The sequence below is a fragment of the Diadema antillarum genome, unplaced genomic scaffold, assembly GCF_040938485.1.
Source record: "Diadema antillarum isolate AM-2024a unplaced genomic scaffold, OU_Dant_1.0 seq00001128_RagTag, whole genome shotgun sequence".
In the NCBI taxonomy this organism is placed as follows: domain Eukaryota; kingdom Metazoa; phylum Echinodermata; class Echinoidea; order Diadematoida; family Diadematidae; genus Diadema; species Diadema antillarum.
In genome coordinates, this window is record NW_027271941.1 from 647939 (window position 1) to 660799 (window position 12861).

The 12861-nt window shown below is 40.0% G+C and overlaps 1 protein-coding gene and 1 non-coding gene across 2 annotated transcripts in view; both read left to right on the forward strand.

The window, feature by feature from the left end:
- Nucleotides 1-604: 604 nt before the first annotated feature.
- Trnag-gcc (transfer RNA glycine (anticodon GCC)) lies at nt 605-675 on the forward strand. The gene has a single exon. It is a non-coding gene; the product is annotated as a tRNA-Gly (tRNA).
- Nucleotides 676-2313: 1638 nt separating this feature from the next.
- Nucleotides 2314-12861, forward strand: part of LOC139744012 (glyceraldehyde-3-phosphate dehydrogenase-like) — a 30507-nt gene continuing 19959 nt past the window's right edge. The window contains exon 1 of the mRNA XM_071654478.1: nt 2314-2369. The gene's annotated coding sequence lies outside the window, so the exon portion shown is untranslated. The remainder of the gene's footprint in view (nt 2370-12861) is intronic.

Below are 12861 nucleotides of genomic sequence, written 5' to 3' on the forward strand. Positions count from 1 at the left end.
ACTTATCGGTTTTTGCAAACAAACTCTATAGTTTACATGTATAGTATATTTTATCTAACCGACTTGCTTCCTTGAAGTAAGTTATTTACTGTAGTTATTTTACCCACGAGGAGAATGCAAAATACAAGCATACAGCAAGTCTCCTCCATTTCCTGCAACTTTGATTTTAATTCAATTTCATCTGCTCATATAATATGCGTATTATTGTTAATTTCATGTATTTTTCTTTACTACATTGTATTGATATTGTACTATTTTGTGTATGTAAATGTTTTGCATTGTTGGACATGAAATAAAATGAAATGAAATGAAATATAGGGCCTAATTACCGGTCATTATACTTTTTGACCAGGGAGGTCTCGTCCGTTTTACAGCTGTATAGGCAAAATAAATATATGGTAGCGCGTACCTTCTCAACCAATCATGATTGAATATTTTGAGAGTCTGAACAATGAGTGAGAATCTTGTGTCGGAAGTTTGCATCCTCATTCATGCATCAGTGACAGAGCTCTGAGTGCGCCATCTAAAGATGGCTCTGAAGAGCGACCTCTAGTGAACGGTTCTAGATGATTCATTGGCAATGTACACCGACACAAATTTGAAAGCATTGGTGGTTCAGTGGTAGAATTCTCGCCTGCCACGCGGGAGGCCCGGGTTCGATTCCCGGCCAATGCAACTTCTTTTTTTTGTTTATTTGATTTATTTTTCTCTTGTCTAGCTTTATCAAAACAGTAAAATTAGAGCTACAAAAGTATTGAAAATCTGTCAGGTGTACTCCTCTGAAAAGTATCAACAATTGTTTATTTATCGTCGATAATAGTTATCGTTCTTTGTTTAGACCTATTATCATTATCATTTTCAATAATAATAATAATAATAATAATATCATTATGATTATTATCATTATTATTATTATCATTACCAAACAGCATATTGGAAAAAAATGAAAGAAGTTTAAAGTCTACAGTCACTTTTATTCTTATGAAACTTAATTTTCAGTAGTATAGCATCTGATTCCATTAGGGTCCTGTTCCATTATAGGGTCTGTTGTTCATTGTGTCAATATGTCATAACCTAAAAGTACATAGGAGAGAGCCAGGAGTAGAGTCTGTGACCATGAATATCATGAATTAATGCAAAATGTTTTCAACCTGCAAGCATTTATAACTTTTTACAAGGAGAAGGAGAAAATCAAACAAGCAAGGCAGTCATTGATGTGATCGGACAGAAAATGGAATCTGAGTGAAAGAATTCTTACACTTTCCTCTTTGTTTTTTTAAGGAGCCTTATATATATATATATATATATATATATATATATATATATATAAACTTGAAGAGATATATATAGTTTAAAATCGGCCTATCAAGTTTACTAGTAATTCTGATTTTGTTGTTTTGTCAACCCTGGCCTTGCGCAATCATTATAAATCTATGCTAATGAAGTTACGTTCTTCCTCAACTCATCATATTGGTTTGTTTTAATGAATATTTTATTCTTCATCGATGGAAACACATATTGTGCCAAACAAATACAGGGCCTACAATAGCGCCCCTATTATATCTTTGCACCAATTTTCGTAAGATCCTTTAACTCCGCTGATGCATTTTCTTTTCACCAAACATAAATCACAATCCATATATAGGCCCATGATGGAAATTATACCGTTTTATCTTTTTTACTACTTTTTTTCTGACACATAATCCCTTTTTGATATATTCATTCATCACTGCACAAATCATATTATCTATAAATCAATGGAACCTTTATATTCTCACACTCATTCTGGTCCATCTGAAGTTTAGCCCCCTATTCCTATAAAAAACAAACAAACACCCAAACCACCCTACTAATGGAGTACCCCAGTCAGTTCTTCCTTCCCACCTTATACCCCCCCCCCCAACACACAAAAAACATACAAAACATAACAAAAACAAACAAAAACAAAAACAGAACACTCAAACAAAAACTCATAAATCAAGAAGATCGATGGAACTCTTTTAAAATACTCAAATGCTAGTGGATTGTACTCGTACTCAAGATATTCAGTGTTAAAGCTGGGCCCCATTTCGTAAAAAGTTGATTCGATGGCAGGGAGGTGAGAGCTCCGATACAGTAAAAATCAAAGAGTATAGAAGCTATAGCTTCTATATTCTTTTGTAAAAATGCACGGAATCTGTAAGTGGGCCCCCGCCGCCACACACACACGCACACACGTACACACATACGGACATTCAACCGCTGCATGCATGCATGTCTGGAAATTCCGCAAGAGAAGTAACCCTGAACACTTCCGGGGCAATTCTTCGGGCACATCAGCCGAGCAACGCGTGATAACACCGGGGTAGCAGCGCAGGGCAGCAAAGCAGGTAAATTTTATCTTCAAATAATGTATCGTTATTGACTATTTTGGTCTAATAAGAGTGTGCGTGAACAATTTTAGAATATGAACACTTTGTAGTGTATAAAGGAGAAAGATGTTGTTCAGTTCAGATAATATATTGTATGTTATGTCATGTGTTGGTATACTTTTGATCGGCGGCCCCGGCGCGATGCACGTACCTCGGACTCCTTTAATACACACCGAATCATGCATGCACGCTACACGTGTACGTGGAACCTGGAAGGCCTGCGCCTGTACGCGTACACTGTACTGTACATGTAAATGGCGTTCTCCGCAGTTGCAGTGCATTTTGTACTGCACTGTGTAATGTAGAGACTTATGATTGAGTGTAATAAATTTGTTTCTGTGACTTGTGAGTTTATTTAGACTTGAGAAAATCCGTGCCTATTGCTTGATGAAGCTCATTAAGACTTACAGTTGTACATATGTTAGATAGAAAAATCTGTCTGTCTGGAGGAGTTTTTTAATCATTTTTAAAAATCATTTTTTTAAAAAACTTTTAGGACCTACTTAAGGTTTTTTTTTTACTCATCAGGCCCATGAACAGCCACAGAAATAAATACTAACGTTGTTAGTAGGTAGAATGATCAAGCCCATTCACAACCCACGCGTAGCTTTCCAGTTGCACGCACTTTACTTGACCGAAAGATCGGTCTGTATCTGTCAGTCGAAGAATGTTTCGCAGAGACTGCGTCTGGCTTCACGGATCCCCTCGGAAGACAGCGTTAATGGCAAAATATAAAAGAGTCCTCCGGACAGACGGATCTTCCTTTCTAGCACTTTACATGCCGCCATTTTGATCAGTCTTCTGTTACGTCACGGCTTGCGATGAACAGGGGGAGGTAAAAAAGAAGAAAAAAAAGTCAGCGTAGGCCTGCGCTTAGCCCCGGAGACCGCGCCGCCAGGCGCGGTCCTGGCGGCTTCCCCGCAGTTTCGCTTATGTGAGCTCCCCTATTGCCACATGCGGCGACTTCACAAATAAACAATAACTAAATTTCGATAATGAACACAGTAACGATCAAAATTGAAGTATAGATTACTTCATTGGCTTGGTTCTTCTCACCAATTCATCTGGAAACTGCAAAATTTTCCACATTTTTTAGGAGTAAGCGACCTGCCCCTTGCTGCCATTTTGAACGTGTATCCATTTGCACGCATCTACGCATGCGTAAATAATGACGTCATCGGTAGGGAAGCTCAAGGATATGAATAATGCATAATTACAAGGTGAAATGAATATGCATCAAACAGTTCATTTTCAATGTTTGCAATACTGTAGTACCAGGTACAGTACTGTATCATTTTGTATACAATTACACGGCTGGCTTAGTTACAACTACTAACAGTCTAGTTTATATAGAATTGTGATTTGAATCACAGCATCATGGATGCCATATTCAGTGAGATAGAGGAAGAGGTGGGGTTTCAGTTTTTCCTTGTTTTTTTTTTCCCCCATCGGCTGCATCGTCGATGTACATAATACTAGTAACATTGTAAATGAATATTCATGAACTCAGTGTGCATGATCAAGACATTATTATCATTATTATTATTATTTTGTAAGCGATTCAAGCAGCATTACTGGAACACATTTCTTCGGCGTACTAAGGGTACGGAAAAAAAAATGCCAGCAGCATGTTGTTGTTGTTATTATTATTATTTTTTTTTTTTGGCGTGTATCATTCATTTATGAATATTTACGTCTGTAGAAAGTGATACGTAGCCTTTTGTCAAGGCCCTCTCGCTGTATGGTGTGGAGAGCCAGCCGAGTGGGGTAGCGCTGTGCGCTCGGATGGACTAGCTTCGCTCGTCCGTTCGCTCTTCCGTTACAGCGAGAGGGCCTTGACAAAAGGCTAGCAATACAGTTCAAGTATTCTGTGCGCTTGTGCAAGTGATTGTGAATTCTGTGAACATCGGTGAGCTGCTTATAAGACATCATTTTGTGCATCACAAGCAATGAAATGCATCAAACAGTCGCCGATGATAGTCATTTAGGTTTCATCGACCCATGTAAGTATTCCTAGTAGTTTCTGTTGAAAAATTAAGGAAATATAGCGCCGCAAAGGCACCCGTTTGTTCAACATGAAGATCTTGAATGGGAGCACGGCGCAGCCGCCACACTGCGTGTGGCGGCTGTCGCAGTTAGCCTGCGCTATGCTGCAAACCCTGTTCTGCGCACGCAAGCCGTGATGTAACAAAAGACTTACCAAAATGGCAGAGATCGCGTGCGCTGGCTATGCTTTCAGACCCCACTTGATCATACTACCTATTTAACTGATAGTTCTGTGTGAACAGCCCACAGGGGATTCCAAGAAGCCAGACGTAGATTCTACTAGACATCTATCTAGTCTCCGCGGAACATATCTGCGATGACCAGATACAGACCGATCTTTCGGTCAATACTGACCAATGCTTGCTTGTGACCATGGGCGTTTTGGGAGGTGATGCCACTGGCAGTGATGGCCACGGCAATGGCACTGTCACTGTCACTGAGAAGATTCTAAAAATTGCACCAAGGTTCGACCTCCAGTGCCAAAATTCAACTGCGCGCAAAATCATAGATTCTAAGTTCGATTTCTAGCTACCATGCAGAAAGCAGACAAATGTTGGATGCCATTATGGTTGAATCATAGATCTATAATGCACTTGTCAATGTAATGACGCACCCCACTACCCCCGGACATGGGTGCGTCATGGTCATTTTTTGACTGACCACACGGGGTTTTTGACGGACACCACAGTCACTTTTTTGACAGACATAACGCTGCAAGTGACGAACACCACAGTCACTTTTTTGACGGACAACACGTTGAAAGTGTCGCACACCTCGGTCACTTTTTTGACGGACATCCTCGGTACATTTGACGCACCCTCGTAAATACTGAAACGATTTTTGCATACGTTTTATTCAAACAATTTCATTTTCTTTTGGTTCGTACACATAATTTGTAAAAGTTTCAGCAAGTTTCCCTACCATGTAAGCACCGTACCGTCATTCACCGTACATCACGCTGCTGCTACGATATTCCGTATGTATTCTGTGCATGCAATCCATACATGACAATCACATGTGTGCAGAATGCGCTGTATGTGCGCGGCCATCGCTAGTGCGGTGGATGCATACTGCTGCAGCACAGGTAGGTACACACCACGCCACGGCATTCCCGCTCGAGTACTGCGTAAACTACATACAGCCTAGTCGCTGTACGTAGAGATTCACACAGCTAACAGCGCGCGTCGCGCGTCTGGTCGGGCTATCCCGCGAGCAGAAAATGGCATGCGGCAGGCAGGTCTTCTGCTGCCGTTTCGACAGGAAAGATTGAACTAAGTTGTTACATCGCTGAACAGTCCCTGGTTTGAGATTGAGTATGCATGATTTCATGGGTTTGTTGGAGGGAAAATGTAAGGAGAAAGGGTGGCTTTTAAATTCTTTGCTTGCCAGATTCTGGCAAGCATTTTTTCCTCTTATTCCAAAACGCTTCCCGACTTTGATTTTCACTAGCCGCGGGAAAGCACTCACTGTAATTTCACTCGCAGTACATGTAGACCGGTAGCGTGCAAAAATGCGTGCAGTTTTCCATAGCCAAGTAACGTACCATGACGCACCCCTTGGTTCAAAATAATGCGTGTTATTTTCCATAGCCAAGTGACGTACCATGACGCACCCCTCGGTCAAAATTTTGACCGACAATGATGGGATTTTGACGCACCCCTCGGTCAAAAATTTGACGGACAAAGCTGGTAAAATGACGAACACCTGGGTCACAAATTTGACGGACCAAACGAGGAAATGACGCACCCATGTCCGGGGGTAGTGGGGTGAGTCATTACATTGACAAGTGCATAAATCTAATACTGTGGGCAGCTTGCTTTGATTTTTCAAAATTTGTCAGGCATTTTTCAACCATGTTTGCGGCAGGCCTAGGGTGCCTATTTCTGGTAGGGGCACTTTCATTCATGAATAAAACAGCTAATGAACATCATGTGTGCTTAGTCCCACTTTAGAACACAAGCAGGAGGAGTTACTCGCAAGTGTTATGGGAAGTGACACGTGATTAGGCCTTTTCATCAATGAATGAAACGGCCCCTGCCGCAAATAGGCACCCTACCATCTACAATGCCTCCAGCAAACAGGGTATTTTACTTTAGAAATAATGTCCAGTCTGTAGTTCACTGCACAGAAGACCACAGGCCACTGCCAAACTGACAATACTGTACTGACATCATTTGACATCACCTCACTCCTGCCCCCTGGTGCTCCCTGATCCTGACATATCCCATGAATATGGCCAGACCAAGCTCCTTGGCCAGACCAAACATATCTGTGATAAGATACTGAAGGAGGGTCAATGTGTGTTATGCCTCTTAAAGGTGGGTAGACCCGGTAGTTGCGGGGGCACTGTTGGATGATAGTGCCGATCACCGCTAGCATTGATGATACGAAGATTGCTGTAGTTGAGCTGTCATCAAGAGTAAAGCGGGTACAATTGTAGATGTTGCTAGGTAATGTTGCCTTTGTTGTGTTCTCTGCACATCACGCAGTCTGTAGTGATGCCAGGGCCAGGGTGCATGCTTCTTAGAATGACGTCACAGAAGAAGTTTGCTAAAACTGTCATCATCAGCTGAATCGTGAGCTGAGCTGTGATCGGACCACTGACTAAACAGCGGATCGGACTTCTTTGGACTCATGGAAATGGGTTGAAGCATAAGTGCTATTAAAGAGGAGTCGATAGCATAGGTCTCTGTAGGAAACTTGCGCTGTGCGCCGGCATACGCATTCAACTAAACCACCAGGTCTGTGTGCCTTTAACTGCTCACAGATATTTCTGAAGGTTACATGGACCGATAAACCTGCCATTGGCTTTGGTTCAGTGGCCTCTTGTAAACTGTACGGTTGGTAGTACCATCAGCCCCTCACAGCATATGTACAAACGTATCTTGCCCTCTGGCTGCTGTGCGGACTTACTTGCGGCATAACGACAAGTAGGAAACGGGATAGAATTCCTCCTTTTTTTTTGTTATAAGAGTTCACACAACTTGTCATGCACTATATTCAAGGAATGAGTGAAGCACACCAATATCATGGTTTATACCTCTTTAAAAACACCATTTTGCATGCTTTATCAGGAAACAGTATTCAAACTCTGCTCGCCTACATTGTACAAGACGCAGCAGCACTGCAGTTCAAACTTGCATGTGCGCAGATAGATCATACAGTCCGCACAGCAAAGTGAATGGAAGTTTATCTACTAAGCTGATTGAATACAATTTTGTACATTATTGGAGCACATTGTTATAATCAGGAGGCAACATGCAGAAACTTGCATGAATTGAATTAAGACTTGCAAAGTAGTAGAAGCTTTTTGTCCTGGAGATGTGGGCATATACATACAGCTGTACCTGCAGATGCAGTAAAAAACTCCTTTTTACAGGGAGATGATATGGTAGATAATGTTCAAAAGGCGTGCAGTGTAATTCTATGTTGACCGCAGTCCATTTATATTTTTTGTGGAGACTACATTATTGTTGATACAGTCGACCTAGCCTAAGTCGAATCTGTTGAGACTGAGGAAATACAGGTTCGACTTACCGAAAATTCAGCGTATGAGGGACGAAAATCAATAGAATATAAAGGGAAGAGGACTTGAAAAGACCTTTGATTTAGGCAAATATTCAGTGTCGACTTTGCAGGGTTGACTGTATATTTGCTCGCTTGAAAGTGAAAGTAGGGTTTTCTGGTCCATTTGTTACATCGTTATCATCCATTTAGTTATTATGTAATCTTTTATGGTGTGAGATATGACACGAGCATCTCTAATCCAGGCAACCTTTTTTGAGAAAGTGAGAAATAGTGGGTAACTTGAGTAGTGTGTTGTGCTGTTGTAGTACCTGCACATATCAGGCAAATATTTCATATTTAAAGGTACCTACATATTTAATTTCTCAAGACTTAGTAAGGTGAGTGAGTTTCCATCGCAGAAGTGTTTGTTCCTTCTCTGTTTGTTTGAAAAAAGAAATGGGAGAAACCTAATATGGCAGAAAGTCATTTTTTCCCATTTCATGTTGGTAATTATCTACAGAATTACAGTGACCCAATGACCTTTCAGAATCAGACAACAACTGAAATAAACAATGATGAAAGCAAGGTGTATCTTTCCACTTGTAGTCAGAATAGATTTATATCAACCAGATTTAAACTGCCTTTATGCATTCCAGCTATTGTGATTTATTAGTAAATGCCGATAGTCTGTTTCTGAACATAGACTAAAGTGTCACCAAAGGCAACACTAGTACATTTGCTTGTTTGTTTGTTTGTTTTATTTCTGCTTTAAAAAAAAAAGGGAGTGTTCTTGCCCTGTCATCTTGAAGGATTTTTAGCGATGCATACATAACAAATGTATTTCAGTTTGCAGCTTTTCCAGGTAAAAGTGAGAACCAGGAAATAGCTCCCATGTCTCTGCTCAAATCTATGGGACACATAAAAGAGTACAGTCCCCAGAACATGTACATGTAGACTTGTATATCACGAAAGTGAAGGCATTGTAAATTTTATATCCCTTCCTTATCGAGAGCTGCATTATGAAGTTTTATGTTGAATATTTATCCAGGGAAGTATGATTTTATCACTTTCACTTGCAGAACTTCTGTTTCATACCAATACCAGAAAATTCGCTTCCTCCATTTACATAGCAGTTAGTATCACTACCTTGTCTTGCTATTGTTTATTCTTAAGGTATGATTCACATTTGTCCAGGACATGAGTTATCAGATTTCAGAGACTATCGAGTGTCAAAGTTGTTGGCCACTATTCCCTCACCAAGACCACAAAAAATTTGACCTCCTACCGGGTACAAAGTCTTTAAATTTTATTTATTGTCCAGGTATAATGTGGTTAGCATACATGTACAATGTAGGTAGGAGCTTTGTGGCACGTAGGTCTTGTCACAAGAAGTTTGTGCTGTAATAGGAAATCTGCAAAAATGCTAATCTACAACCAAGTTAAAGTATCAAAATTATTATTCAAAAGCATGTCTGCAACCCTGCCTAATTTTCACTTCTCTTGATGAAAAATGATGTCACAAGTGTCAAATGTTTGCCTTAAAAAACGATTACCTTATGTCCACCTGGGAGAAATGATGGTGTTATATATATTGCATATTGTGATATTCTTGAAGGCATTGTTGAGGGGACTCTAAACAGGGTATGACTATAAAGCAATAAGTACAGCTGTATTCGAGACATGGAATTTTCACAAATTAGCGCTGGCGGCCTTTTTCGTGGTGTGAAATTCCACAAATGGCCCCTGGCATCCAATGTCTTCATATAGTGCAGACAAAAACTTTCATGTGCATTTTAATTTCTCAAATTTGGCTCACAAAATTAAAATGCACATGAACCTTTCTGGTTTTACAGTAGCTGTCTCAGACAATATTTCTATTGTGTTTGAATGCACCATATACACTACACTTTAAAAATCAGCCAAACAGCACATTAATACACCAGAAGATGGACTGTACATACATTGTTGCACTTCACAATAAGGAAAAAAGAAGAAGGCAAGCTAGCACATGGGTTTATAGCACTGTGCCTAGATGGCATTATGAAGGTCAAATAGAGTCCTCAATGTACAGGAGACCCAGAAGGGGGAAGTCCTGTCCAAATGCCAATAGTCGTCTAGACACATGATCCAACAGTACAATACTCGTCCCCAGCCAAGTGAGGTGACATAGAGGGGATTCTGCCTTCTGAGTAGGGATAACCCAAAGGTGTAGAACCAATTACAAGTCTGTGAGTTATGGGTTGAAGTACAGGCATACAAACCCATGTATATACCCTGATAAAGTGGATACAAGTATACAGTGGACTCAAGAGAATAGAACTGATATATCACCAAATGTTTTTCACAGCATCTTGTTCAAACTTTGAGCATTTTGAATCAAGGTAAACTACAGATTCTGAGCTTCTTAAAAGTCATACATTTATACACGTGGAAGGCATTTTAATCTTATTGGAACCTCAAAATCTCAAAGTAGCCATCGTGGTCATGGTACTTATGTGTTGCTTTTATTCTTTTATTTTTTACCTTTCATTTTCATGTTTATTTTCATGTTTATGAGTACTGTAAAAGTGGAAATTTTCGAGGTGTTGAAATTTTCGCGCATTTCGCGCAAACAGAAACTAGCGCGAAAATAAAAGCACGCGAATATTTCTGCTTGCCATATGTTCCTGTAGTTGATGTCTTGATACCGCGGAATTAAAAACACGCGAAACTCTTATCCAGCCAGGCGCGAAAAATTAGTCGCGCGAAAATATCCACTTTTACAGTAATACAACGTACTTCAGTTTATGAATCTCCTTGAAACATGCCTTCATATGAGGCCTTGGCTTTTCATTTTGGTACATCTATTATGACATCATGAATCCATAAACGAGCCAGATTTGTGCATACAATGTACATATAACCTTGGATACTAAAGAGATTGCTTCCCTGCCCCATTGGAAACATGGTTGTGTGCCAGAGTCATCTCTGTATAGAGTACAATTTAGTGTGTGTACACATTGTATAGTGTACACAGCATTTGGTGTAACCTAGGATACACAGTGTATCACACAATTCATGTGGAGATATGAGTGGAGGTAAAGTGTCATACACGTGCACCTTCGGGTATTTTACTATCTTATGAAGGGGAGAAGCTGGAAGTACATGTACAGTGTTGTACACCTACACCTACATTGTATGTGTATGTATGTGAGTTAGTGACTGAGTGTAGGAAATGGGATGGTTTTAAATGACAGTTTTTGCAGAGTAAAATTCCCAGAATCCTGAATTAGACAGTAGCAATATTCTTTAAAATAAATTGAAAGGGTGCAATTTTGTTCTTGTTCAATAAACCTTGATACAGTACACGTAACTCAAACACTTTATCGATTCACAAATAATGCCATGCAGACTGATGCTTCAACAACAGATGTTGACCCATCTTGATTTAAACAAGTTAAGTTGCTCTTTTCAGTAGTACTGAACCATTATAGCATAATAATAGCCATTCCTTTTTGTAGAGAGGTATACTCAGGGTCTTTCTATCACCCTTCTCAGGGTCCAGAAATGCAAGGGCTTGGTAGTACAGTATGTACAGGGTCAATGCAAAGACTTAGTTCGTCACTGTTACATATATTCCACATCACTGCACTATTTTGTCTCTTGGTTTAGCGAGCACACTGTTTAGCTTGTAATCGCAGAACCCTGGCCAGGTCAAATATTCCAGTGAGTGTGAATGCTAATGATGGTGGAGTGTGTGCTACCCCAGTCATCTTGAGGGCGATGCCTATAGCATGGGATCTCCACAAAGACTATATGCACAATAGAGACAGAAGTTTGTGGGCAGTATTTAGTGTAGAGGCCCAAAAAGGTCCAGTTTGCATTTTAGCGTCAAAACTATTCTTTTTGGACAATACTGATTTCAGTAATATATCTATTCAATTTAAGGAAAGCTCCTGAGGTATGCTTTGGATAAATTCTCCCCCCCCCCATCTTTAAAAAAAAAAAAAAATCTGCAAGAAATGCAAGAGAGCAGATGATGTTTCTGTGCAAAGCTAGTATGCTCCACTCTATATTTGCCAAATATACAATGTTTTTTTCTGTGATTCATATTGAACATTTTCAACAACATAAAAGAGAAAAGAAATATTAAAAGTCAATTAGACTCAAAGTTGTGGTGTGACGAACAATGGAATTATCAACTCTGGTCAGTGATCAAAGACTACATACATACAGTATAATGAAACATATGCATGTACATACATTTGTACAGCAGTACTACACAATGCTGTTTTGTCCCTGTTTGTGTCAAGTTGCTATCTTTTTATGGAAAAGATTTAATGTTGATCTTACTGAATGTCTGTTAAAACTGAGGGATAACATTTAGCAAACCATTCTTTTGCATGGTTTCTTATTCATTGCACTTTGCTTTTGTGCAAAGAAATGCATTAAAGGAAATTCAAAGGGTGACATTGTTACAGCTGATGGACTGCACCTGATATATGAGCTGGTTGAAGCCTCTTGTAAGAGGCTCAGGATAAAATGGCTTTTGACCCCCTAAGAATGCCAATGAATCTCCATGTCATGGACTGAACATGAATGATGAGTCTAGCAGGAACACATGAACACCCATCCATCCATAATGATGCATGGTGTATCACTATGCCGGTCTCTTAATTAAGAGACTGCACCTTCACAGCTACAGCTACCCCTACCCAACAATTCAATGAACGAGTCTGGATATGAGACTAGCAAGTCACTGGCATTGCATTTTGGCACGTACACCAAGAAATGTGGTTACAGTGTGCATCTCTGTGTGTGTTATCATACTGTGTGTGTGCGTGTAATAAGATGTGGCACTAGCCCTTGGCACTGTATCCTTCAATGAATTTCTATCGCCCATTCAGCTGGCTTGATA